Source organism: Canis aureus, chromosome 16 (assembly GCF_053574225.1).
Source record: "Canis aureus isolate CA01 chromosome 16, VMU_Caureus_v.1.0, whole genome shotgun sequence".
Classification (NCBI taxonomy): domain Eukaryota; kingdom Metazoa; phylum Chordata; class Mammalia; order Carnivora; family Canidae; genus Canis; species Canis aureus.
The window spans coordinates 6,845,305-6,872,636 of NC_135626.1; the positions used below are offsets into that span (position 1 = coordinate 6,845,305).

Sequence of the window (27,332 nt, forward strand, 5' to 3'; positions counted from 1 at the left end):
GAGGCCACGTGGTGCCCAGCTCCCAGGGTGGTCCTGAGAATTTGATGCCTCCCATGGTGCCAGCCGGCCTGAAAGTGCCTCAGACCCAGGTTCCTGTCCTGCCCCCCACCCTTTGCACTTGCTGCTCCTTTCCGGAATATCCCTCCCCAGACATCTCAGAAGATGGCTTTGTCACTTCCGCGAGGACTCAGCCAGGTTGCTCTTCCTTCCCAGCACCTGCCACCTGACCTAGAACTTAATCAAGGACTCCTTTATTTTTTTTTAAGATTTTATTTATTTATTTATTCATAAGAGACACAGAGAGAGAGAGAGAGAGAGAGAGGCAGAGACACAGGCAGAGGGAGAAGCAGGCTCCGTGCAGGGAGCCCGACGTGGGACTTGATCCTCGGTCTCCAGGATCACGCCCTGGGCCAAAGGCAGCACTAAACCGCTGAGCCACCCGGGGCCGCCCAAGGACTCCTTTATTAATTGCCTTCTCTCTCTCTCTCTCTCCCTCCCTCTCCGTGGAGTGCGAGCTCCTCCAGGGTGGGTCTCTTTCCTGTTGCCCACTGGGTGCCAGCACCTACGACAATGTTGCACAGGGGCCCTCCCAGTCCCCGGCATGCACAACGGCCTGTTCAAGTGCCCTGCACATCAGACCAGCGCAGTAAAGCCTTGCTGGTACCATGGTCATTACTGATGTTATTGATGCTCTTGCTGTTTCTATTATTATCATCTTATTATGTTCCTGAGCTGATCCCAGACCTTGGTTCTCCAGCCTGTGAAATGGGCATCCTGGGGAACCAGGCTCCAGAAGCTCAGGGAAGCCTGGAGAGTGGGGTGGGGGGAGGCAGCAGTAGCTGCAGGAGAGACAAAGAATGCCGCCCGCCCACCTGGGGGAGCCTGCGCCCCTCACTGGAGAGAGAGGCCCAGGAGAAGCTCCGAGAACGCCAGCCCCAGCGCAAGAGGGGCTGCCAGAAGGCCATACATAATTCATTGCCAAATGGGACCGCGGGCGGCTCACTGCGCCGTGAGCTGGGGGCTCACTCTGCGCCTGGCACTTTGCTGACTGCTTCTCACACGTCGCCTCATTGCATCTTCGCGGGTTTGCAGGGTGCGATCCTGCCCCTCCCCCTGGCTCACCAAGAGGGGACCTGAGGTTCAGAGGATCGGGTGCCCGCTTGAGTCGCATAACTTCTCAGGGCCCAAGCTGGGCCTCGGGTTAGGAGACTGGGTTGCGATCCAGCAGCCCCAGTCACCGCGTCTCTGTGGAGGGCAGACGCAGCCCAGGGGAGGGCCTGGAGGGACACAGGAGAACGCTCACCCGCAGGGCAGGCAGGGGACAGGGTGGATGACAGAGGGGCTGTGAAAGGCTGGGGACAGGCATCGCGTCCCTGACCCACAGCCCACTTCCCTGTGTTCTCTTCCCCTTCAGTGACCATCAAGAGCACTAGCTCTGGACTTTCAAGGGCTCAGTTTGCTCAGCTGTACAATGGGAATGACAAGACCCACCCCCTGGGACTAGGAGCTCATGTAGATGGGAGCTGGCCCCAAAAGCGACATTGGCTCCAAAAGCAGCACCTGCCAAGGGGAAAAGCCAATCCCCAAAAGTTACATATTCTGCGATTCTGTTCAGATAACATTTTTTGAAATAACATTTTAGCAATGTTGGACAGATTAGACATGGTTGGAGATTCAGGACAGCTGAATGGGGATGAAATGGGGTGTGGTTATAAAGGAACAGCAGCAGAGACTCTTGTGGTGATGGATCCTGACGCCGAGGGACACCCTGTGACAAAACTGTATGGAACTAAGTGCAGGTGCAAAGGAGGAGAAGCAGAAGGCTGAGTGAGCGGGGTGGGTTGTGTTGTGCCCATGCCCCAGCTGGGACATCAGCCTGTCGTTTTGCCACACTTTTCTGTTGGGGGCGACCAGGGGCAGGGTACCTGGGCTCTCTTGGCATCACTTCTCACACCTGCATCTCAATCTACAGTTAGCTCAATAAAAAAAATTATTTTTTTATTTTTATTTTTTTAATAAAAATTTTAATTAAAAAATATCATCTGCTGGGGCGCCGGGGTGGCTCAGTCAGTTGAATGTGTGCCTTCAGCTCAGGTCATGATCCCAGTGTCCTGGGATTGAGCCCCAAATCGGGCTCCCTGATCAGTGGAGAGTCTGCTTCTCTCTCTCCCTCTGTGATCTCTCTCACTTTCTCTCAAATAAATAAATAAATACAATCTTTTTTTTTTTTTTTTTTAATGTCATCTGGGGATCCCTGGGTGGCTCAGCAGTTTAGCACCTGCTTTGGGCCCAAGGCATGATCCTGGAGTTCCGAGATCGAGTCCCACATCGGGCTCCCTGCATGGAGCCTGCTTCTCCCTCTGCCTGTGTCTCTGCCTCTCTCTCTCTCTCTCTCTCTGTGTGTGTGTGTGTGTGTGTGTGTGTCTCATGAATGAATAAATAAATAAAATCTAAAAAAATAAAATAAAATAAAAAATGTCACCTGCCTCTGCCTCAAAAGGGTTAAGTGAGTTACTGTGTGCAGTTCTCCCCATCACAGCATCCAGACCAGGCCAGGGACTAGGGGGCATTTGCCTGGCAGCTAGAGTTTTCCTCACTGAATTATTCTTCCTGCCTCACTCAGAGTATCCCCAGTCTTCACTCCAGAATGTTCCTGCCCTCTTCCACCTTCCCATAGACAAGAATTCAATACCGCCCCATGAGACTCTAGAATAGATTCTGGAGGAGGACAAGGAAGGCCTTTGTCATCAGTCTCCTGTCTGCATGCGGTGGGGAAACCCAGCCATGCTCAGAGGCGTTCAATCAGGATTGTGAGAACCATGACCTCCACTCCCATGACCCCCTGGGTCTCCTGCCTCTGGGACAGTTAGGGGCAGATCAAAGCATGTTGAGTTTCAGGCAAGTGGGTCCTAGACCTAGCCAAGCTCTGTCTCACTGAGTAATTCTAGACAATCATTATCCTCTCTTTGGTACTTAACTTCCTCATTTGAGGCACAAAGGAATTGGACTAGATTATACTGAGTGGTCTCCAGGGCCCGTGATGCTGGCCAAAGAGGACTTTCTGTCTCATTCCGTGTGACTGGACAAGAAGAACTTGGCCCCAGGCCTTTCATCCCCTCCTGCATGTGACCTTGGGCCCTCCCTGCCTTTCAGCATCAGTACAGCTAGAGGGTCACACAGCGTGGGTCGTTAAGTCACTCAACAAACATCCACTTTGTCCTCTCTATGCCAAACACTGGCACAGACATTGGTGGAAAAAAAAAAAGTCGGGAAAAAAATACTGTTCTTGCTTTCATAGAACTTGCAGTCTAGAATGCCACAATTAAATAAAAAATCACAACCGAGATTATACAGAGAAGGACAGTGCTCAGTTGGGACGGTGTGCTTAGGGGCCTCGTGAGGGCTTCCCTGAGAAGTGGCAATTAAGTGGAGGTCTGAGCGAGGAAGTAATGCTAAGCCAATGGGGTGGCCATGGTAGTGGCAGCAGGAACTGGGGGCCGGTGCAGACACACCCTGGGGTGTGAGAGATCATGATTCAGAAAGAACCATGGGCAGCAGGTACAGGTATGAGGCAAGCATGGGAGGCAACAGTGTCGGGCTGAGGAGCCTCATCTCCATCTCAGACAGAAGGGATCCTCTGAGATGCATTACACAGGGGAATCACCAGTTTGGATCTGTGTCTTGAAAATCTCCTGTTTACCGAGAGGAAAAGGGGATCTCTCACGGGCCGGCACTGATGCGTTGAATAGTTTTTACCGTGGTGTTACTTAAACATGTACCAACATAAAATGAGGCATAAATTCCTTGTAGCTCTTAGACAACCATAAAACCAAGACACATTGATCAAATACAAAATCAATTCAAATCAGATTAATTTTATGTGATTTAGTATGTCTTTTGTTTGAAACCCTGTCACCAGCTCCAGTAAGAACATGGCCCAACTACTGTGGTTCTGAGTTTGTGGGGCAGTGCAGATTGGCCTTGTAAATCAGTAAGACCTAGGCAGACAATTCAAGAGGGAAAACATGGGGGAACGGGGAAGAAATGCTTGAATTAAAGTACGAGAGAATATCCAAATGATCAACAAACACATGAGAAGGTGCTCAGCTTCATGACTCATCGGAAGGGACACAAGTTAGGACCACAGGGAACTACCACCTCAGATTCCAGCACAGCTACGGGGAGGGGGACCCACAGTACCAAGTGTTGGTGGGCCAGATGAGCAACCAGAAAGCCTCGCGGCCGGTGGGAATGTGAATTGGTCAAACCACCGTGGGAAGCGTGCACTAGGTCTACTCCAGCTGAGCACGCCCTGCCGTCTAACGCAGCACTTCCGCTTCTAGGCACAGATCCAACAGAAGCACATCCGTGCGTTCACCAAAGGACGTGACCTGCAGTATTCACCATGGCACTATTGGTAATAGTCCTAAATGGAGTGAACCCAACTGTCCTGCAGCTATAGAAAAAAATGAAGGATAAATGAATTGCAAACTATCCGTGTGGTAGACAACTGGCCAGCTTTCAAGATGCATGATCTATAACTATAAGCCACAATATAGACAAAGCTCACAAACATCCTGTGCAAAAGATGTCTTATATACAGATGACAGAAACAGGTACAACTGGTTAGGCATCATGGTAGATGTTAGGCATCATGGTAGATGGAGATTAGGCATCATGTGTTAGGCATCATGGTAGATGGAGATTACCTTCATGAGGAGGTGGGGTAGTGACCAGGGATTTGGAGGAGGAGGAGACCATTGGACTGGACAGTGGAGGAAGTTGCTAGAAACAGCACGTTGGTCCTCAAAGCTCTGAATTCAATTGCAAGGCCAGAGATGGGGTGCGGTGGGGTGGGGAGGGAGGGACCAAGAGGTACAGCCCGGGATCCCCCAGCCTCCTTTCCTTACCCACAAGGACCACCAAACTAGCAAGCAGTAGCCCAGGCCTATAGAGCCCACCCTGGCCTGACAGAGCCTAAGGCACCTTGTCCTCCTTCAACCCCATGACATTGCCTTGCTGTTCTGTACCACAACTGTTGACCAGAGATGCTTTGGCTTGGCGGTGGGAGCCAAGGATAAGGGAGGGGCTGACCCTATAGGCCAGAAAGTGGGAGCTCCTCCAGGGGAGAGGCCTTGCAGGCAGTGCTGGGACACTGGACACTGGTAAGCAGCTTCCAGGGGAGGAGTGGGCGCCGGGCAACATGAGGCGGCCACATTGGCACAAGCTGCCGACCCTGGCCAGCCTCAGGCAAGCTCGGCTCCAGCCCTGGCTTTGATCATCCATTTGTTTGTGACTTCACCTCCCCTGCCCTGCTGCTTTAGAGCGAGTAAAGGGGGGAGGGCCATTCCCTGCCCCTGAAAAGTGGACAAATAACCCACATGCAGCTGCCAGTGAGGAGGGCCTTGCCTGTCTGCATGAAGCTGGTGTTCCACAAAGGCCAGGTGGATGAATGCTCAGCAGGGTGGGATGCTGTGTGGATGGCTGACTGGGGCCTCCCCACAGGAAGCTCACTGACAGGCTTCCCAGAAAATGGGATTGTAAAATCAGACTCAGAGTTTTTGCTTAAGAAGCACCCACTGTGGGCCAGGCACGGGGCTCAGAGCTCTGATGCACAAGCTCATTTAATCCTCCCATTTACAGACCCTGAACTCACACAAGACTATTTTTAAAACCAAGTCTGACAGTATCTGCCTTTCCTTTGGAGTGTCTAGTCCTTTTACATTAAATGTACTCGTCGTAGTAGGTAGGTTTACATCTAGCATCTTGCTATTTATCATCTATTTGTTCCTTCTCTTCTCCGTGCCTCTTTCACTGCCTTCTGTTGGGTTAATCAAGTATTTATAAATATTCCATTCTGTCTTTGTTTACTTTTTTAGCTATACCTCTTTATATCTTTGGTTGCTCTAGGAGGGGCTACAATATGTATTCTTAAATTATCACCATTTACCTTCTGGTAATAAAACATTACTTCATATATTCTGTAAGAACTTTACAAAAGTAGAATTTTATTTTTGCCTCTCCTGTCTTTTGTATTATTGTGGTCATATATTTTACTTTTATATGTAATAAATCCCAGAATGCACTGATATTTTTGCTTTAAGGAGTCCATTATTTTTAAAGAAGTTCAGAAAAGAAAAATTGTCTTATGTACCCACTTATGTCTTTAACATTACCGGAGCTATTTTTTTTCCCCTGTCAATCTGAAATTCTATCTGGTAAATAATTTCCCTTAAACCTAATATGAGGGCATCTGGGTGGCTCAGTTGGTTAAACATGATTGTTTAATCATGTAATTGGAGTCCCAGGGAAGAAGTTCGTTAAAACTCTTGATTTTAGCTCAGGTCACGAACTCAGGGCTATGAGATGGAGCCCTGCATTGAGCTCCACACTGGGCATGGTGCCTGCTTAAGATCTCTCTCTCCCCGCCCCCCCATAGTCCCTCCTCACCTCTCTCCCTCTCTAAAAAATAAAAATAAAAAAATAAGTAAAATGCTTAGGAAAAACCCTAAACCTTTCTTTGGCATTTCTTTGTTTTTAAAATAGGCTCCACACCCAGTGTGGAGCCCAACGTGGGGCTTGAACTCACGACCCTGAGATCAAGACTTACGCTGAGATCAAAAGTTGACACTTAACCAACTGAACCACCCACATAGCACTGGCATTTCTTATCATACAGGTCTCCTGGCAACAAATTCTCTACTTTTATTTACCCAAGAATTTAAAATCTTTTTCCATTTGGAAAGATATTTCACTGAGCATTCTAATAGATTTTTTTCCCTTTCATCATTTTTGAGGTGTTGCTCCATTGTCTTCTGACTTACATTGTTTTTATGAGAAGTCTGTTGTCTCTTACATCATTGTTCATTGCATAATTGTCTTGGTTCTTTGGTTTGTTTCTTTTCTTCTCTTCTCTTTTCTTTTTTTTCCAGCTGCTTCCCAGATTCTCTCTTGATTGCTGGTTTTCAGCAGTCTGGCCATGGTGTGCCTAAGTACAGTCTTCTTTGTCATTATCATGATTAGGGTTTACTGAACATCCTTGACTGTTTTTTCAAACAGAACATTCTCAGCCAATATTTTTTCATCACCTACTTCTTTTCTGCCCTATTATCTGACTCTTCTCCCCTGGGACTCCAATTACATGTGTGTTAAGACTGCTCAATCCCATCCCACAGATTATTGAGATTCTGTTCATTTTTGTCATTTTTTTCTTCATGCTTCAGTGTGGGTAATTTCTATTGACCTGTACTTAAAGATTTTATTTATTTGAGAGAGAGAAAGAGATGGAGACAGGGCACAAGGGGAGGAGCAGAGGGAAAAAGCAGACTCCCTGCTAAACAGGGAGCCTGACTCAGAGCTCAATCCCAGGACCCTTGAAATCATGATCTGAACCAAAGGCAACCACTTAACCAACTGAACCACCCAGGTGCCCCTATTGACCTGCCTTTAAATTTATTGGTCCTTGGGGCACCTGGGTGGTTCAGTTGGTTAAGCATCTGACTTTTGGTTTCAGCTCAGTCGTGATCTCAGGGTCGTGAGATTGAGCTCTGAATTGGGCTATGTGCTCAGTGGGGAGTCTGCTCAAGATTCTCTCTCTCCTTCTCCCTCTTCCCCCTGCACCATACACTCTCTCTCTCTCTCTCAAAATAGACAAATACATCTTTAAAAAATTTTAATTTTAATTTTAAACTTGTCTTTTTAAATTGGGTCTAGCCCATCCAGGGGATGTTTATATGGCTTTTAATCCCATCCAGTGAACATTTGACTTTTGAGATATTGATTTTATAGTTTAGAATTTGATCTGATGCTTTAAAAAAAAAGTTTCCTTATCTCCTTTGTTATGTCCTGCTCCAAAAAAAGATATGAAGTCCTAAGCCCCAGGACCTCATAATATGACCTTATTTGAAAATAGGGTCATTACAGATGTAATTAGTAAAATGAGGCCACACTGGAGTAAGGTGAGTCCTCAATCCAGTAAGACTGGTGTCCTTGTAAGAAAAGGAGAGAGGGGCACCTGGGGGACTCAGTCAGTTGAGCGTCTGCCTTTGGCTCAGGTCATGATCTTAGGGTACTGGGATCGAACCCCATATAGACTCCCTGCTCAGCGGGAGTCTCCTTCTCTCTCTTCCTCTCCCCCTCCTCACCCCCTTCATGCTCTCTCTCTCTCTCTCTCTCTCTCCCTCTCTCTCAAATAAATAAGATCTTAAAAAGAGAAAGAAAGAAAAGAAGAGAGACCAAGAAAATACCATGTGAAGAGGGAGGTTAGGATTGGAGTGATGCACACACAAGCCAAGGAACATCAGGGATTACCAGCCTCACCAGACGCTAGGAGACAGGCATGGAATAGATTGTTCCTCAGGGCCTTCAGAAGGAACTAACCCTGGCCAACACCTAAATTTCAGACTTCTAGCCTCTGGATATGTGAGAGAATAAATTTTTTTTTCTTAAGATTTTATTCATTTACTCATGAAAGACACACACACAGAGAGAGGCAGAGACACAGGCAGAGGGAGAAGCAGGCTCCACAGAGGGAGCCTGATGTGGGACTCGATCCCAGAACCCCAGGATCACACCCTGGGCCAAAGGCAGGTGCCAAACCGTTGAGCCACCCAAGGACCTCCCAAGAGAATAAATTTCTGAGAGAATAAACCATCCAATCTGAGGTACTTTGTTCTGGCAGCTCTAGGAAACTAATGTACTACTAAAATTTCTCATGTCTTCATCCATTATAATTGCCTTTTCCCATAGACTTTTTTTTTAAAGATTTTATTTATTTATTTATGAGAGACACAGAGGGGCAGAGGGAGAAGCAGACCCCTTGTGGGGAGCCCATGCAGGACGCGATACTAGGCCAGGATCATGACCTGAGCCGAAGGCAGATGCTCAACCACTGAGCCACTCAGGTATCCCTCCCATAGACTCTTTAACAAATGTATCATAAGGACTTAAAAGTTTGCTTACTAGGGCATCTGGGTAGCACAGCATTTGGTTGAGTGTCTGAATCTCAGTTTTGGCTCAGGCCATGATCTCAAGGTTGTGGGATTGAGCCAGATATCAGGCTCCACTCGGCACAGAGTATACTTAGGATTCTCTCTCCCTCTCCCTGCCCCACCTGCTTGTGTGCTCACTCTTTCTTTCTCTCTCTCAAATAACTAAATAAATCTTTAAATTTAAGGAAAAAATTAAATAAAAGTTTACTTACTAGTTCCAACATATGTTTTTTTTTTAAGATTTCATTTATTTATTCATGAGAGACACAGAGAGTGAGGCAGAGACACAGGCAGAGGGAGAAGCAGGCTTCCTGCCAGGATCCCAGTACAGGACTCAATCCCAGGATCTGGTGATAATGACCTGAGCTGAAGGCAGATGCTCCACTGAGCCACCCAGGTGCCCCTCTGGGTTGTCTTTGATCTGTTTCTACTGACTTAAAAAAAAAAATGTCTATGTGTCACATTTTCCTGTCTCATCCCATATCTAGCAATTTTTAAATTTATGCTGGTCATTGTGTGATACAATGTAGAAATTCTGGATTGTGTTATCTTCCTCTGAAGAATTTTGTATATTGTCCTATTAAATTTTTGGCCCTTTACCTTGATTTTGTAGAGGCTTGGTGTTAGACTTCGTTAGGACAGGTTTACTTCTAAGTCATTGTCTCCCAGGATCTCACTGAAAAGCCTTGTGTTTAACAAACCACTCTAACTTGATGAAATCTGAACTAGGAAATATGTTTCCTCAATGCCAACCAGCTACAGAAATCTCTGCTCAGCATTTTCAGTCCTCCAGCTGTGTTTTCTCCTTAGTGTCAGAACCCACGCCAGAGTCAGCCAAGGACTTAGGGGAGTTTTCTCCCTAAGTGGCTCTCTTTTCTGGGATTTTTCTCTCTCAATTTCCAGCTCTCTAGAGGCTCTAAACTCCAATTTCCTACTCTTCAGCTAATAAGATTTTTGATTTCTGTTTGTGTTCTACTCCCCTATGCACTATATAAACTGGAGAATGCCTTCAGGGGAAAGGCCAGATAAATGTGTCTCTCACCGTATGGTTTCCTTTTCTCAAGGGTCATATCTCCTCCAGTTTCTGTCTGCTTTTGGTCACTCTCTAGTAGTTCCAAACAGATGTGTTTTATATATTTGTCCAGATTTTATCATTGTTACCAGCAGAAGGTTAATCTGATATAAGTACTCTTCCACTATCAGCAAGTCTGTGCTTTGTAAATCATTACAGTATATTGCCTAAGACTTATAAGTTAATGCTCATGTTAGGTCTAGTTTTAGGCTTGACATTGGAAGTAATATGGTTTTGTTGTGGTCTGGAGCCAGCTACTCCCAATGTTGAGTCTTGACCCTGATACTTTGTTGAACAGAGTCCTTTATCTCACTGAGGTTCAGTGGCCTCACTTGTATAACAAGAATAACAGTCTCTGTCTTGCAGGATGAGGAATGGAAATATCCTGAGTGAAAGTCCAGCACCATACATGCATGCAATAAAGTGCTCAGTAAATGGGAGCTGTTATTTTTTTTATATAAATTTTTATTTATTTATGATAGTCACACACAGAGAGAGAGAGAGAGAGAGGCAGAGACACAGGCAGAGGGAGAAGCAGGCTCCATGCCCAGGAGCCTGATGTGGGATTTGATCCCGGGTCTCCAGGATCACGCCCTGGGCCAAAGGCAGGTGCCAAACCGCTGCACCACCCAGAGATCCCGGGAGCTGTTATTAACAGTGAATTACATCATTCTCTTCTTATAAGATCTCCAAATGACATGACCATCAGCTAGACTCAATACTGGCCTTGAGTAAGTTCCCACCCTATTCTGTTAATAGATTTTATTGCTCTTCAATTTTTTTTATTTTTTATTTTTATTTATTTATGATAGTCACACACAGAGAGAGAGAGGCAGAGACATAGGCAGAGGGAGAAGCAGGCTCCGTGCACCGGGAGCCCGATGTGGGATTCGATCCCGGGTCTCCAGGATCGCGCCCTGGGCCAAAGGCAGGCGCTAAACCGCTGCGCCACCCAGGGATCCCTGTTAATAGATTTTAAAGTACAAGCTGATGTCCACGAGTTTGGTCTTCACAGTCAAGTCAAGGGTGCATCTGCTGAGTACAAGGAGGGACTCGGCACCCTCTACGATGGAGTGAACCACACCTTCTGCACCGTAGAAAGTCTCCATTTAGATCACCAGTAAGGGCTCCTGCTAGCTCATATCTGGCCAAGTCAGGTCCTCATTGAATGTGATGTGCTAGGCTGGGTGACACTTACTCACCAGGCTTAAACAACAACCCAAGTAGGTAGAAATCAATACACTTGGTATTTATGGGGAAGATGTTCTTTGAAGTAGCTCAGGCCACTGACACAGCAGCCAAAACAAGTAGCTTGGCAGAGGGGCCCATTGTCTTTAGGCAGAGCTGTGGGAGCGAAGGCTGCATTCTGGATCAGTTGTGTGGCTTGGGCAAGTCCCTGCCCCTCTCTGAACTTCCTCCTACTAAGAGGTGACCTCTGGGGTTCCTCTCACCATGGGATCAGATCCTTAGTCATGGACTTACCTCCAGCATGCCAAGTGAGGTTGGGCACCCTGCTTCAAACAAACAAACAAACAAACAAACAAACAAACAAAACAATCAAAATCTCTCTGATTCAGCTTCCCTATATATAACATGGGGTGCACATGCCCAACACCCTGTTCTGTACCAGGCTATCATGGGGCCCTTAAAAATAAAGTACTATGAAGTTCGGAATAAAAAGTATGTATTCCACCCCGAATCTAGAGCCTTCCATTGTGCTGGGCAAACTCAACAGTCTTTATAAGGGCAAGCAGGGGAGATGGAGCCAGCCCCTCTTGGGGAAAAAATGAGAGCTTTCAAAGAGAGACAAATAACTTGCAATTTAAATGCATAAGAGACCAGGCTGTGCCACCACATATGCAGATTGATGCAAATGATATGCAAATGGCCTAGAGTCAGCCTGGGTTTGCCAATGTCCTTTGCCAAGTAGCCAGTTATGGGGTTCAGCCAGGACTGGTCTATGCCAGAAGCTCACATCTGGGGCCCAGAGGCCTTGGGGTGAATGTTTGGTTGCACTTCCTCCAGAAAGCTTTCCAGGACCTAGCAGGATGCAGCCCCTCCCTTCTCTCCTCAGGGCTTGGAGCCTACCTCCAGATTCTCTACAAGGGTGACACCCTCTCTCCTTTCAGACTGTGAGCTCTTGAGCACAGGGCATTCCTCTCACTCACCACCACACCCCCAGACCGTGCAGCGCCCAGCACCTAGCAGACACTCAGGGGTTGCAGGCTGAACGAATACAGGAAGGCAGAATGAGTTAATTTCTTTTTTTTTAAGGTTTAATTTATTCATTTATTATTAGAAAGAGAGAGAGAGAGTTCAAGCAAGCAGGGAGAGGGGCAGAAGTAGAGGGAGAATCTTGAGCAGACTTCCCCCTGAGCTTGGGAGCCCAACACGGGGCTTGATCTCATGACCCTGAGATTGTGACCTGAGCTGAAATCATCAGTGGGATGCTTAACCGACTGAGCCAGCCACACACAGCCTCTGGGAGAGTTAATTTCTAAGTTAATTTCTTGCTTAACCCAAGAAGAGGCTGAGCCCTCATCAGAGGCTTTGAGTGCTGTCACCCAACAATTCAGCATCAGTACCCTGTTACCAATGAAGATTAAGGGATTGAAGTTTGCAAGTGATTTACCCAATTTGTGAATTAGAAAAGGTTCCACTTGGTTGATATGAGAACATCCTTACCCTCTCTCTTTCATTCTGTCATCCTTTCTGGGGTGGGCCCAGACTTTACCTAGAAGTGGTGTACAAGAAGTATTGGTTGACAACTGAATGAATGCATGAATGCATTATGAACAAACAAACAAGGTGTCAGCTAGCTTTCCAGAAACTGTCCATAAGCCATATCCCATTCTTTTTTTTTTTTTTTTTTTTTTTTTTTTTTTTTTTTTTAAGATTTTATTTATTTATTCATGATAGTCACAGAGAGAGAGAGAGAGGCAGAGACACAGGCAGAGGGAGAAGCAGGCTCCATGCACCGGGAGCCCGACGTGGGACTCGATCCCGGGTCTCCAGGATCGCGCCCTGGGCCAAAGGCAGGCGCCAAACCGCTGCGCCACCCAGGGATCCCGCCATATCCCATTCTATGCACCACTCTGACGTTCAGCTGCTGATCTTTGTCTATTGTTGTAGCAGTTATAAATTTTATTTTTTAATTAAAAGATTTTATTTATTTATTTGACAGAGAGAGAGAGCACAAGCAGGGGGAGCGGCAGGCAGAGGGAGAGGGAGAAGCAGGCTCCCCATGGACCGGGAAGCCTGACATGGGACGCCATCCCAGAACCCCGGGATCACGACCTGAACAGAAGACAGACACTCAACCGAGCCACTCAGGCGCCCAGCAATTCTGAATTTTCTTTGATGCAATGAAGTGGACAGTCCTGACTCTCTGACGAGTCAGAGTGTGCCACCTCAAGTGGATGCTTTTCTTTTTCTTTTAAAAAATATTTTATTTATTTATTTGAGAGAGCACAAGAGAGATCACAGAGGGAGATGGAGAGGAGGAAACAATCCCTATTGAGCAAAGAGCCTGATGCGGGGCTCAATCCCAGGACCCAAGATTATGATCTGAGCCAAAGGCAGATGTTTAACCAACAGAGGCACCCAGGCACCCCTAGTGGATGCTCTTCTGCCTAAGGTCTTTTCCCAAGGGCTCCTGAAGCCACTAGCACATCTTAGAAGTGTGGGAGAGTAAAGGTCCCCCCAGCAACCTCCTGCAATGGAGGCCTGGAGCTAGTGGACAGATGCTCCCACCTCTCAGCTTCTGGATGACAATTCTGGGAGGCATTCTGTATGCTTCCAGAGTTCCTGGTTGAATAAGATTCTCCTTTGCCTACAGCAGGACAGGATATCCACATCGTTCCTCTTCCAAGCCTGGCCCTGCTTTCCTGCCTCCTGAGGTCACTTAACTCAGACTCTGCTTCCAAGGGACCCCGAGTTAGGACAGAGTCAGTTCTTAAAATCTGGTTGCATTCATGGCTGTGCATCTCATGAAGAGGATATACATGCGAAGGTAGAAAATAGATGGAGAACGGCAGATGACTTGCCTTCACAGCCAAAGTGAACTGTTTCATTTAGAAGCCAATACCAAGTGGTGTTGAACAAACACTCATTCATTCATTCATTGATTCAGCATAGAATTCTTGCCCTCCTGCTCTGTGCAGGATATAACAGACAAGGCCCTGCTCTTGCACCACTAGCAACCAATAGAAATAGGACTCAAGGGACGCCTGGGTAGCTCAGTGGTTGAGCATCTGCCTTCAGTTTAGGGTGTGATCCCGGAATCCCAGGAACAAGTCCCACATCAGGCTCCCTGCATGGAGCCTGCTTCTCCCTCTGCCTGTGTCTCTGCCTCTCTCTCATGAAAAAAAAAAAAATCTTAAAAAAAAATAAAAAGAAATAGGACTCAAGTCACAAATGCAAACCACATAGGTAATTTAAAATTTTCTGGCAGCTTCATTAAAACAAAGTAAAAAGAAACTGGTGGAATCCATTCTAATAATATTTGTATTTAACCTAATATACCCAAAATATTATGATTTTGACATGTCACAAATATTACAATTATTACTGGGATTTTTTTTTCCATACTTTGAAGTCTTTGAAAGCTGTCATGTGTTTTACACTTAAGGCACATCTAAATTCAGACCAGCCACATTTTAAGTTCTCACTCAGTGGCAATAGGTGGCTAGTGAGTGGCTGCTCTGCTGGAATAGTGCAGCCTGGACCCTGGCCTGGTGTGACTTTGAGCAAGTCCCCTCAGAGTATGTCTTCGTCAGAGAGAGATTTCAGAGAGAAAGTGCTTTGTAAACACTGTGAGCCAGTGGTTGCAACCGTTTCATCCATTTACACAGGTTTGGGGAATCACGCACCCAGTTTTCCTTGTGGAAAGAGATCTCTCTTTTCCAAACTTGGGGCACGAATCCCCAGTCACCCAGGGGAGGAGGAGGGTAGATTTGGAGGAGGAGTCAGTGACCAAGTCCCTCTTCCCCTCCTCCCCCAGATAGAGCAGCGCTGCTCTTAGGAGGGCTAATAAGAGACCATTTTATACCAAATGACCTGCCACCTCCCTATTAAAATGCCAGATAGTTCTGCTCCTACGGTGCAAGGCTGGTGTCTGCCAGGCAGGAGGATGGCTATGGTTGGGTTTAGTGATGGGGCTTTAACAGCTGCTTTAATTTTGTAAAAATCTAAAGTCGGCATTTGGAGCTGGTTGTGTGGGAATGCTAACTGGCTCATTCACACATTAGACACACATTTACCAAACGCCTCGCATGTTTGCACTGTTACCGTGAGGATGCTGGAGATACAGAGAAAAAACAACAGGGCCTGGCCCAGGGAGTGCAAGTCTAGTGAGGGAGGCTGGACAACAAGCAAGCAGACACAGCAAAGCTGGTGAGAGGTGGAATCAACACGGTCAAAGAAGGCTGGGGGAGAGCTTGTGAATAGATGTGTGGCTGGAGGGCAGGGTGCTGAGGCGCCCTAGCTGGACATCAGGCGGTACCCACGGTAGCTTGAGTCCAGCCCAGGATAGGTCTTGAATGTTCCCTGAGATCCTGCTCTGAACAGCAGGACTGCCACAGCAACTCTGACTCAGTTTTGCTGTGGCCTTTGGCAAAATCACCAATTAGGTAATTAGGTGAAAACATGGCAATTGGATTTCATTTTCCGAACATTCATAGGCCTCTACTGATGCTCTGCTCTGAGGTATTCAGAGATGCAAAAGAGGTTGGAAACAAACAAAAAACACAGGACTCCATTTCTAGCAGAATGGTGAGTTACACAGTGGAAAACCATCCTGCTACAAATACTACTTGGATATGGTGGCTAAAATATAACAAATATCCTCCTAAATGCACGGCTGAGCTTGCCAGAAAGGAAGGGACCTCCCCAGGGATAAAAACAAAGAAGTAGCTGAAAACCAGAGCGAGAATCAGGAAGGCTGGTGCTGGCTGCTGTGTCGCACCAGGCGGGCAGGGCTGTGGGTCTCAGCAGCCTGAGGATTGGATTTTACGGTCCCCGTGGGGACAAGAAATAAGGCTTTGGGCTCTGCAAAGCAGGGAGTTGTAAATGAGACCCACCTCCAAGCCAGACTCTTCTGAGTTATTTTCTCAGTGAAAAGGTAGATGAGGATCAAAAACAAACAAATAAAAAGAAACCCACTCCCTGCTCAGACAGATCACCAAGAAGCTGCTCTGCAACTGCCTGGGCTTCGGATGGGACACAGGCATCTCTGGGAATTTGTAACCACAGACTTAGCCTCAAGGTATTTGGGATTTAAATTTACACTACCCTGCTTCCCGGTGTGTTCTGGAGACCCTACCCTGAAAGCAAGAACTTAATATCTACAGGGGTCTCTGGCTGGAGATGCCCTGTGCACAAGGCAGAAACAAATGTGAATACTCACTAGACACTAGAGGGCCTTGACTTTCACTCAAGCTCACCCCACTGACAAAGGTCCCCACAGATGAGCTCACAAAGAAAAAATTACAAACAATAGCAGTAATAAGAGAAGGTCAGTGATAAAACCATCAGTAGGTTTGGACACCCTCCCCCCTCCCAATCCTGCCACAACCTCACATGATAGATCCAAGAGCTAGAGACTACAAAACAGCTGTGATTAAAATGACTAAGAAGTTCTGGGAAATATCAAAAAGAATTAAATATCATGAAAAAAAAAGAGCCAGAGTTTCTGATTAGATGAAGCAGATCAAACACAGGCATTTGTCACTGTTCCCTCCTGAAACTCCTTTAAAATGGCAGAAAAGGAATTCTTAACATACTACAATGGCAAAGAAAATGGGATAATTTTGAAATTGGAAAGTAGATCAATGAATGGGAACCAACTTAATGGATATGAAAAATGGAGTTCTAAACCAGCAGTGAGGAGAGTGCAGAACCCCTCAAAGGCTCAGGAATTGAGTACCAAGTACTACTGGCAGCAGAGGTGAAAGGGAAGATTGAACCACAAGGAATTTGTTGAAAGACAGTTTATAGAGTAGTTGGTAACCTTAGAGCCCACCCTCCAAGGTGACTGTCTCTGTCATATCCCAACAATTCCAACAGAAAACAGATGGTTTATTCCCCAGAGTGGGTAAAACCAAAGGACTCTACTGCAGAAAAGTGAACCCAGCTGGGGGAAATGAATGAGAAAATGGGGAATGAATGAAAGTCTTCACATTGAGTACTGACACTCCCAACTGGCAACCAGGCTTAGAATGAACTTCCAGGTAGGAGATTAAAAGAAAACTCTATGCGTATCGGAGAAGTCTAAGAGGAAAGACCTAAAGATGGGAACATCAGAAATTTCCCAATGAAGGAGCCTAGCCAGATCCCTTACCAGTAGAGTTTTTGGTGGGCAGCCAAATCTGAGCTGAATTTCTTAGCACCTTCTTCTTCTTCTTCTTCTTCTTCTTCTTCTTCTTCTTCTTCTTCTTCTTCTTCTTCTCCTTCTCCTTCTCCTTCTCCTTCTCCTTCTCCTTCTCCTTCTTCTTCTTCTTTTTAGATTTTATTTATTTATTTATTTGAGAGAGAGTGAGAGCATGAGTGAGATAAGGAGCACAGGGAGAAGCAGACTTCCCACTGAGTAGGGAGCCCACGGTGGGACTAGATTTCTGGACTTCAGGATTATGACCCAAGCCAAAGGCAGACGCTTAACCAACTGAGCCATCCAGGTACCCCTCTGAGCAACCTCTGTTTGCAGAAGCCAAGGATCACCAGGCACACATGGGAGGCTCCTAACCCTGAGTCAGACAACAACAAATAGATAAAAAGCAACTTTGGAGGGAACACAGATAATCATAATAAGAAGAAAAATGTAAAAAAAATCATTAATATCATCAAAGACATAAGACATATAGCACACAATGAACAAGTACAGTATGTTATTAAGAAGGAATGTTCTGAAAGCAAAAAAAATATCTCTTGAGTAGAACAAATTAAAAGTTTAGTGAAAGGACTGGAAGAAAAATTTGTAGATGATGCAATAGCTCAGAAAACAGAAGAAGAGGACAACACATAGGAGAGAAAATACATGAAAATTAGAAAATCAGCCTGGGAGATCTAACAACCAAATAAGAGGAGTCCCAGAAAGAACAGAGGAAATAGAAAGGGATGGTAATCGTCAAATAAGTCATTAAAGTACATTTCTTTGAATTAAAGAACATGACTTTCCAGATTGAAAATACCCACTAAGTATCCAAAATGGATGAAAATATCTGCACACAGAGACACATGATTGTGAAATTTCAGATCACTAAGAACAAATGAAAAATCATACAAACTCTCTGAGACAAAAAGCTAGGTTTTATACAAAGCATCAAGAATCAGAATGGCATCAGACTTCTTATAGCACCACTAAATTAGACCAAAATGAAGCCAATGCCCTGAAAATCCTGAGAAAAATATATTTCAAACTTGAGGTTCTATACCCAGATAAAATATCAATCAATAGTGAGGATAGAATAAAAATATTTTCAGCAATGCAGTACCTGGGTGGCTCAGTCAGTTAAGCATTGAACTCTTTTTTTTTTTTTTTTTTAATCTTTTTATTCATGAGACACACACACACACACACACAGAGGCAGAGACACAGGCAGAGGGAGAAGGCTCCATGCAGGGAGCCCAACATGGGACTCAATCCCGGGTCTCCAAGATCACGGCCCAGGCTGAAGGTGGCACTCAGGTCATGATCTCAAGGTTGTGAGATGGAGCTCTGTGTTGGGCTCTGCACTGGGTGTGGAGTCTGCTTAAGATTCTTTTTCTCTGGGCAGCCTGGGTGGCTAAACGGTTTAGCACCACCTTCAGCCCAGGGCATGATGCTGGAGACTGGAGATTGAGTCCCACGTTAGGCTTCCTGCATGGAGTCTGTTTCTCTCTCAGCCTCTCCCCCAACCTCGAATAAATAAATAAAATCTTAAAAAAAAAAAAAGACTCTTTCTCTCCTTCTGCCTCTCCCCCCAGCTCATGTTCTCGCTCTCTCTCTCTCAAATAAATAAATAAATACTTTAAAAAATCAACTCCACACAGGCACAACCGGATAGCATTTATGCCTCTTGCTCCCATGGGCTTCCCTGTGACTGCTGGTGCTTGCATTGCCATAGGATCCACTCAACACCCAGGCATGTGCAAGACAGGTCCACAAGATCAATCATTTGGGATTAACATCAAGAAGTAGCCAGCTCACTAATGTATTTTCATACTGTGTCTCTCTCCCTTCCTTTTCTCTCACTCCAGTTTTTCTTGGATTGTACTCCCTAAAACATTAGTGGCACTTTACTTTCACCTGAGTTCTGCTTACTAAGGTCCCAGAATCCAGACCTCTGGTTTAGGATTTGGTGTTGGATTATTCACACATCATACTTAATTACAAAAGCAGAGGGACACTTGATGGCTCAGTGGTTAAGCGTCTGCCTTTGGCTCAGGGCATGATCCCAGGGTCCTGAGATCGAGTCCCACACTGGGCTCCCTGAAAGGAGCCTGCTTCTCCTCCCACAACCTATGTCTCTGCCTCCCTCTCTGTGATTGTGAATAAATAAATAAAATCTTTAAAAAAATACAAAAGATTGAATTTTTTCCTCTTAAGGTCAGGAAAAGGGGGATCCCTGGGTGGCGCAGAGGTTTGGCGCCTGCCTTTGGCCCAGGGCGCGATCCTGGAGACCCGGGATCGAATCCCACATCGGGCTCCAGGTGCATGGAGCCTGCTTCTCCCTCTGCCTGTGTCTCTGCCTCTCTCTCTCTCTCACTGTGTGCCTATCATAAATAAAAAAAAAAAAAAAATTTAAGGTCAGGAAAAGAACATCTCCTCTCACTACTCTTAATCAACAGCTACTGCAATAAGACAAGAAAACAAGACATATAACTTGGAAAGAAAGAAAAAAAGAAACATGTTTCTATTCACCACAAGTGTCTAAGTAAAAAATACCATATAACTAATAAGTTTAGCAAGATTACATAAGTCAGTATATTAAAAAAGTGTATTCTTATATACTCACTCATAACAAATGACTGGAAATTAGAATTAAGAAACAGAACTGGAGGGGTGCCTGGGTGGCTCAGTCAGTTGAGCATCTGACTCTTGGATTTAGCTGAGGTCATGAATCTCAATGATCTCAAGGTCCTGAGATTGAGCCCCATGTTAGGCTCTGTGCTCAGCACAGAGTCTGCTTAAAACTCTCTTTCCCTCTCCCTCTGCCTCTCTTCCAGTTCTCTCTTTCAAACAAATAGATAAATCTTTAAAAAAAAAGAAATAGCGGGGGATCCCTGGGTGGCTCAGTGGTTTGGCGCCTGCCTTTGGCCCAGGGCGCGATCCTGGAGTCCTGGGATCAAGTCCCGCATCAGGCTCCCGGCATGGAGTCTGCTTCTCCCTCTGCCTTGTCTCTGCCTCTCTCTGTCTCTCTATCATGAATGAATAAATAAAATCTTTTTAAAAATCCCTGGAAAAAAATAAAATACTTGGGTATATCTGTATGCTGAATACTAGAAAACACTAATGAAATAAATTTTAAAATACCAAAATAAACGGAGAGATATACCATGTTCATGGATTGGAGGACTCAATTTTATTAAGCTGTCTAGATCTAATTGATCTATAGATTTGATCTAATTCCAAACAAACCCTTATGGGCTTTTTGGTAAAAGCCAACAAGCTCATTCTTAAACTTACATGAAAAGACAAAGAAACCAGAAAAACAAAAACAAATTTAAAAAAAAGAACAAAGTTTCAGAACTCACACTAGATTTCAAGATTTTTCTATAAGGCTATTATAATTAGTGTGGACATTTTAGCCAGGGACTTTGCTAAACTCACTAATTTTAATAATTTTTTTGTTAATTTTGTGTGGATCTTCTATCTATACCATCGTGTCTGTGACTAATGACAGTTCTTTATTTCCAATGTTATACTTTAAATTTATTTTTCTTGCTTTATTGGAAGTCCCAAACTTCTATCAACAGTAGAATATATAGCTAAATTGGGGCATATTCATGCAATGGAATCCTAACCACTGTTAAGAATGATCAAATTATGGGATCCCTGGGTGGCGCAGCGGTTTAGCACCTGCCTTTGGCCCAGGGCGCGATCCTGGAGACCCGGGATCGAATCCCATGTCAGGCTCCCGGTGCATGGAGCCTGCTTCTCCCTCTGCCTATGTCTCTGCCTCTCTCTCTCTCTCTGTGTGACTATCATAAATAAATGAAAAAAAAAAGAAAAAAAAAGAATGATCAAATTATTGTTACACAAGACAGCAGTATAAACTTCACAAACATAATATTGAATAAAAGAAGTCAAACACATGGGGCATGTGGCTGGCTCAGTAAGCAGAGCATATGACTCTAAATCTCAGGGTCCTAAGTTTAAGCCCCACATTGAGCATGGAACCTACTTAAAAAAAAAGAGAGACAGTGAGAAGTCAGACACAAATGAATACACTGAATCCCACGTATAAAAGGCAACAGTAATAAAAACCAGACTAATAATTATGTTTTTGGAGTTGCTTACTGAGGGGACAAGAGAGGAGTCTTCTGGGATGCTGCTAACATTCTATTTCTCATCCTGGATTGTGACTACAGAAAATGTGTTCACTTTGTAAAAAATCATCAAACTGAAACTAAGATTTGTGCTATTTTCTATGCGTATGTTGTTAGTCTTTAATAAAATGTTTAAACAGTTTTGGCTATTTTGCATATATATTATATTTTAAAACTTGGCAAATACTAAAATGTATAGAAAATAATAAAAAGAGGGGTGCCTGCGTAGTTCGGATGGTTTAGCATCTGCCTTTGACTCAGGTCATGATCTCCAGGTCCTGGGATCAAGCCCCACATTGGGCTCTGCACTCAGCAGGGAGTTTGCTTGTCCCTGTCTCTCTCCCTCTTGCTCTTCCTTTCCCTCCCCCACTTGTGATTTCTCTCTCCCTCTCTCTCTCAAATAAATAAATAAAATCTTTATTAAAAAAGGAATGCTTTTAAATTAACATGCTAAACTCCTCAAAGAGATAAGGAAAGGAATAACCCAAAGAATCCGAACATATAAGTAAGCGGATATGAATCAAGAAAAGGGTATAAGAAAATGATAACTATTGATGTAACAGCTCAAGATATGGAGAAAACTCTTGACTAGACACAGAGAGAGCTTTCCCTCTCTCAAAATAAAGACCAAGAAAGACCATGCTAAATAAATAAAAACAAAAATTCCACTTAGATACATTGTAATTCAGAATATCAAAGATGAAGAGAAAAATCTTAAAAGCAGTCCTAAAGGGGAAAACAGATTATCCAAAAAAGAAATAATATATAAGCCAGTAGGAGAACTCTCAACCACAAGAGAGGCAAGAAAAGAATGGAATAATACCTTCAGGGTATTGAGAAAAATTAATTACTAACCTAGAATAATATACCTAGCTAAAGTGTCACTGAAGAGTGCAAATGAAAACTCTAACTTACAAAGGCAAAAATATGGGATCCCTGGGTAGCGCAGCGGTTTAAGGCCTGCCTTTGGCCCGGGGCGCGATCCTGGAGACCCGGGATCGAATCCCACGTCGGGCTCCCGGTGCATGGAGCCTGCTTCTCCCTCCCTCTGCCTGTGTCTCTGCCTCTCTCTCTCTCACTGTGTGCCTATCATAAATAAATAAAAATTTTTTAAAAAATGTTCAAAGGCAAAAATATTTCGTCCCCTAAACTCTTGGTGAAAAAAACTCCTGAGGGATGTTCTCTGCAAGAAGAAATATAAACCAAAAGGGAAGGAGTATCAAAAACTAAGTTGGTAAATGATATTAGTAAATCTAATTATTGTATTAGGATACAGATTTGGCTGATCTGACCAAGATCCAAAACACCAGGATCTCTCAAAGATAGAATCTTATTTATCCCTAAGTAACAGTATGGACACAAGTAGCTCATATAACAGCTTTGAGGTGTCAGGGACCCAGGCTCCTTCTGTTTTGTTGCTTCATGATCCCCGTGGTGCTTTGGTACCCAGAATTCAGGATAGCTGACCATTGCATCTACTCCCTGGTAGCAGAAACAGGGAAAGGGCAAGGCACAGTTTCCATTCAAGAGCATGATCTGTAAACTGCACACATGCCCCTCCTACTTGCATCCCATTCACCACAGCTAGCTTCAAGATAAGTTGAAACACAGTAGTCTGTAGCCCAGATACAAGTTCTATTACATTGCAAATAGAGAGAACAGATATTGGGTGACGACCAGCAACTCCACCATATGAGTAGAAAAACCATATAATCCTAACTAAATATTTTTACATTAAAAAATATAATTAAGGTGTGGTTGGGTGGCTCAGTCAGTTAAGCATCTGCCTTCAGCTCAGGTCATGATCCTGGGGTCCTGAAATCGAGTCCCACATCAAGCTCCCTGCATGGAGTCTGCTTCTCCCTCTGCCTATGTTTCTGCCTCTTATGAATAAATAAATAAAATCTTTAAAATATATATATAATTAAGGGGTGCCTGGGTGGCTCAGTCAGTTAAGCATCTGCCTTCAGGTCAGGTCATGATCCTGGAGTCCTGGGATCAAGCACTGGGTCAGGCTCCCTGCTCAGTGGGGAGTCTGCTTCTCCCTCTCCCCCTGCTCTTGCACACGTTCTCTCTCTCTCTCAAATAAATAAATAAAATCTTTAAAAACAAAACAAAAAATTAAATTACATCAAGAAGGAAATGTTTCCAGGGGGAAAGAAAGCCTGCAATAAGTTGTTTTGAAGTGATAATGTGCACAATTTGAAACTGACACACACATTCACTCACTGTCAGGTATCTACAAAAGAATGAAATTTCCATCTAAACTTAAGAGATTCCACCTGGGACAGAGCAAGTAAAGACCTTCCACAAAGATGGAACACAAAACAAGAGACGATGTTAAGGACCAGGCTGATGGGCTATGTCAAGTCAGATTCAGCAGATATGCCATAAACCTATATATCACTTACCTGTTAAAAACCAAAAAGGTGAGGTGCCTGGGTGGCTCAGATGGTTAAGACTCCCTCTCTTGGTTTTGGCTCATTGTTGTGATCTCAAGGTTGTGGGATCAACCCTACATCGGGCTCCACACTCACACTCAGGATGGCTTCTGCTTGATATTCTCTCTCCCTCTCCCTCTGTCCCTCCTGCTGGTGCTTTCTCTCTCTCTCTCCCTCTCTCTCTCTCTCTAAAATGAATAAATGAATTTTGAGGGGAGGGGGGAAGATGGCATTGAAATTCCAGACAAGAATAACAAAGAATAGATTTCATGACATACAATAATTCTACAGAAATTGGGTCAATGGGATGTTGGCCTCCGGTCAGACAAACAGGTCACTGGAGCAGGACAGAGATTCCAAAAACAGACCCCACACACACCGTTGATTGATATCAGTGATGGTGTCAGAGTAAGACAATAGAGAAGACACCTTTCAACAGTTGGTGCTGAATCACTTGATGCCCACCTGGAAAAATAATGAGCCTCCACTCTTACCTCATGCCTTACACAAAAACTACACTGAAATAGGTCATAGCTATAAATTTAAAAGGCAAAACAAGGAAACTGCCAGACAAAAATATAGGAGAAAAATCTTCTCCATCTTGGCAAATATAGATTTCTTAAAGACATAAAAGCACACACAGTGAGGGAGAAAATTTTAAAACTTTCACCCTTCAAGAGGCCAGTGAAACAAATGAAAAGACAAGCCCCAGATTGGGGGAAGATATTCACAACACAAATATCTAACAAAAAGGCTGGTATCTGAAATACTTTAAGGAACTGCTATGCTCAGTAAGAGAAAAGGCAAATAACTCAATTAAAAGATGTGAACAGATATTTTGCAAAACCAGATATACAGATTTTCCAATGTGTATTCTTTCATTCCTATGAAAATATGTATATTTTTTTCATCCACATGAAAAAGATGCTCAACTTCAGTAGCCATCAGGGAAATGTAAATTTAAAAACCACGATGGGGCAGCCCCGGTGGCACAGCGGTTTAGCGCCACCTTCAGCTTGGGGTGTGATCTTGGAGACTGGGGATTGAGTCCCACGTCAGGCTTCCTGCATGGAGCCTGCTTCTCCCTCTGCCTGTGTCTCTGCCTCTCTCTCTCCCTGTGTCTCTCATGAATAAATAAATAAAATCTTTAATAAAAAATAAAAACCACGATGAGCTAGTACTTTACACCTACTGGAGAGGCTAAATTTAAAAAGACTGGGCAGCCTGGGTGGCTCAGAAGTTTAGCGCCGCCTTCAGCCTAGGGCATGATCCTGAAGGCCTGGGATCGAGGCCCCACATCGGGCTCCCTGCATGGAGCCTGCTTCTCCCTCTGCCTATGTCTCTACCTCTCTCCCTCTCTCTCTCTCTGTCTCTCATGAATAAATAAATAAAATTTTTTAAAAATAAAAATAAATAAATAAAAAGACTGACCATACCAAATGTGAGAGAGGATTTGTAACAACTGGAACTCTCAGACAATACTGATAGAGATGTAACACTTTGGGAAACCATTTGGCAGGGTCTTATAAAGTTAAACATAGAGACATGTGAGTGGCTCATTCAGTTAAGCATCTTCCTTTGGCTCAGGTCATGATCCTGGGGTTCTGGGATTGAGCCCCACAAAGGGGTCCCCTCCTGAGTTTGCTTCTCCCTCTCCCTCTATCTGTGTTTCCCCTGCCTGTGATCTCTCTCTTTCTCATGCTCTTGCTCTCTCTCAAATAAATAAATAAAATCTTTAAAATTAAAAAAATTTGAATAAATAAAAATAAAGTTAAACATCACTACCATACAACCCAGCCAGTTCTCTTTTAGGTGTTTCTTTATCCAAGAGAAATGAAAACCTATGTCCACACAAAGACTTGCCCATGAATGTTTATAGCAACCGGATTCATGACAGCTCTGACCTAGATGGAAGCAAGCCTAATGTCCTCCAACGTGCGAATGCAGAAACCAACAGTGGTACATCCACACAATCCAACGCCACTCTGCAACACAAGTAATAAGGTAACAAACTGCTGACACGTGCAATAACGTGGATGAATCTCAAGAACATTATGGTGAGTGAAAGAAGCCAGAAACAAAACAACATATCCGGTGTAGGTCCATCTAGATGAACTCCGGAAAAAGGCAAAACTAATCTAGAGTGAAAGAAAGCAAAAAAGCAATTGTTCTCTCTCTTCACTCCTGTGGAGCTTTCACGGGTATATTCATTTCTCAAAACTCATCAAAATTGCATGAGTATTATATGTAAATTATATATTAATAAAACTGATATTTTAAAAGAGTAAGTTAACAAGGCAGAGGGGAGGAGGCATTCAGAGGATACCCTCCAGGAGCGCAGAGGGGCTGAGTATCTTAGACGTGCACCGTCCAATCCAGCAGCCATGAGCCATATGTGGCTACTGAGCACTTGAAATGCAGCTGGTCCCAATTGAGATGTGCTGTTAAGTGTGAAATACATACCAGGTTTCAAGATTTTAGCACCAAAAATACAAAATGTTTCGTTAATAATGCTATACGATTACATTTTGAGATACTATTTTTGATGTATAATGTTAAGTTCAACATATTACTAAAATTATTTTCACCTGTTTCTTTTTTTTTTTTCTTTTTTTTTTTTTTTTTTTCACCTGTTTCTTTTTGCTTTTTTTGGAGAGGGAGAAAGAGGATTCCAAGCAAGCTCCAGGCCCAGCACAGAGCCCAATAGGGGGCTTGATCCCATGACCTCTGAAATCATGCCCTGAGCCAAAATCAAGAGTCAGAGGCTTAACTAACCAAGCCACCCCAGGTGCCCCTCTTTTTGCTTTTTAATATGGCTACAGGAAAATTTAAAATACTGTGTGTGACTCACATTATTCCTCTATTGGACAGCACTGCTTTAAACATTGGTAAGAGGGGCATCTGGGTGGCTCAGTGGTTGAGCATCTGCCTTTGGCTTGGGTTATGATCTGGGAATCTGGGATCGAGTCCTGCATCCAGCTCCCCACAGGAAGCCTCCTTCTCTCTCTGCCTATGTCTCTGCCTCTCTCTGTATCTCTCATGAATAAATACATAAAATCTTTAAAAAAATAATCATAAGGAATAAATAAGTAAATAAAAAAATCTTTAAAAACAAACAAAAATTTATGGGCAGCCCCAGTGGCTCAGCAGTTTAGTGCCACCTTCAATCCAGGGCGTGATCCTGGAGACCTAGGGTCGAGTCCCATGTCAGGCTCCCTGTGTGGAGCCTGCTCCTCCCTCTGCCTGTGTCTCAGCCTCTCTCTGTGTGTGTGTCTCTCATGAATAAATAGATAAAATCTTTTA

The 27,332-nt window shown here is 44.3% G+C and overlaps 1 long non-coding RNA gene across 2 annotated transcripts in view; it reads right to left on the reverse strand.

Annotated features, from left to right (window-relative positions):
- LOC144285657 (uncharacterized) overlaps nucleotides 1–27,332 on the reverse strand; it is a 94,056-nt gene that overhangs the window by 50,058 nt on the left and 16,666 nt on the right. The window lies entirely within an intron of this gene.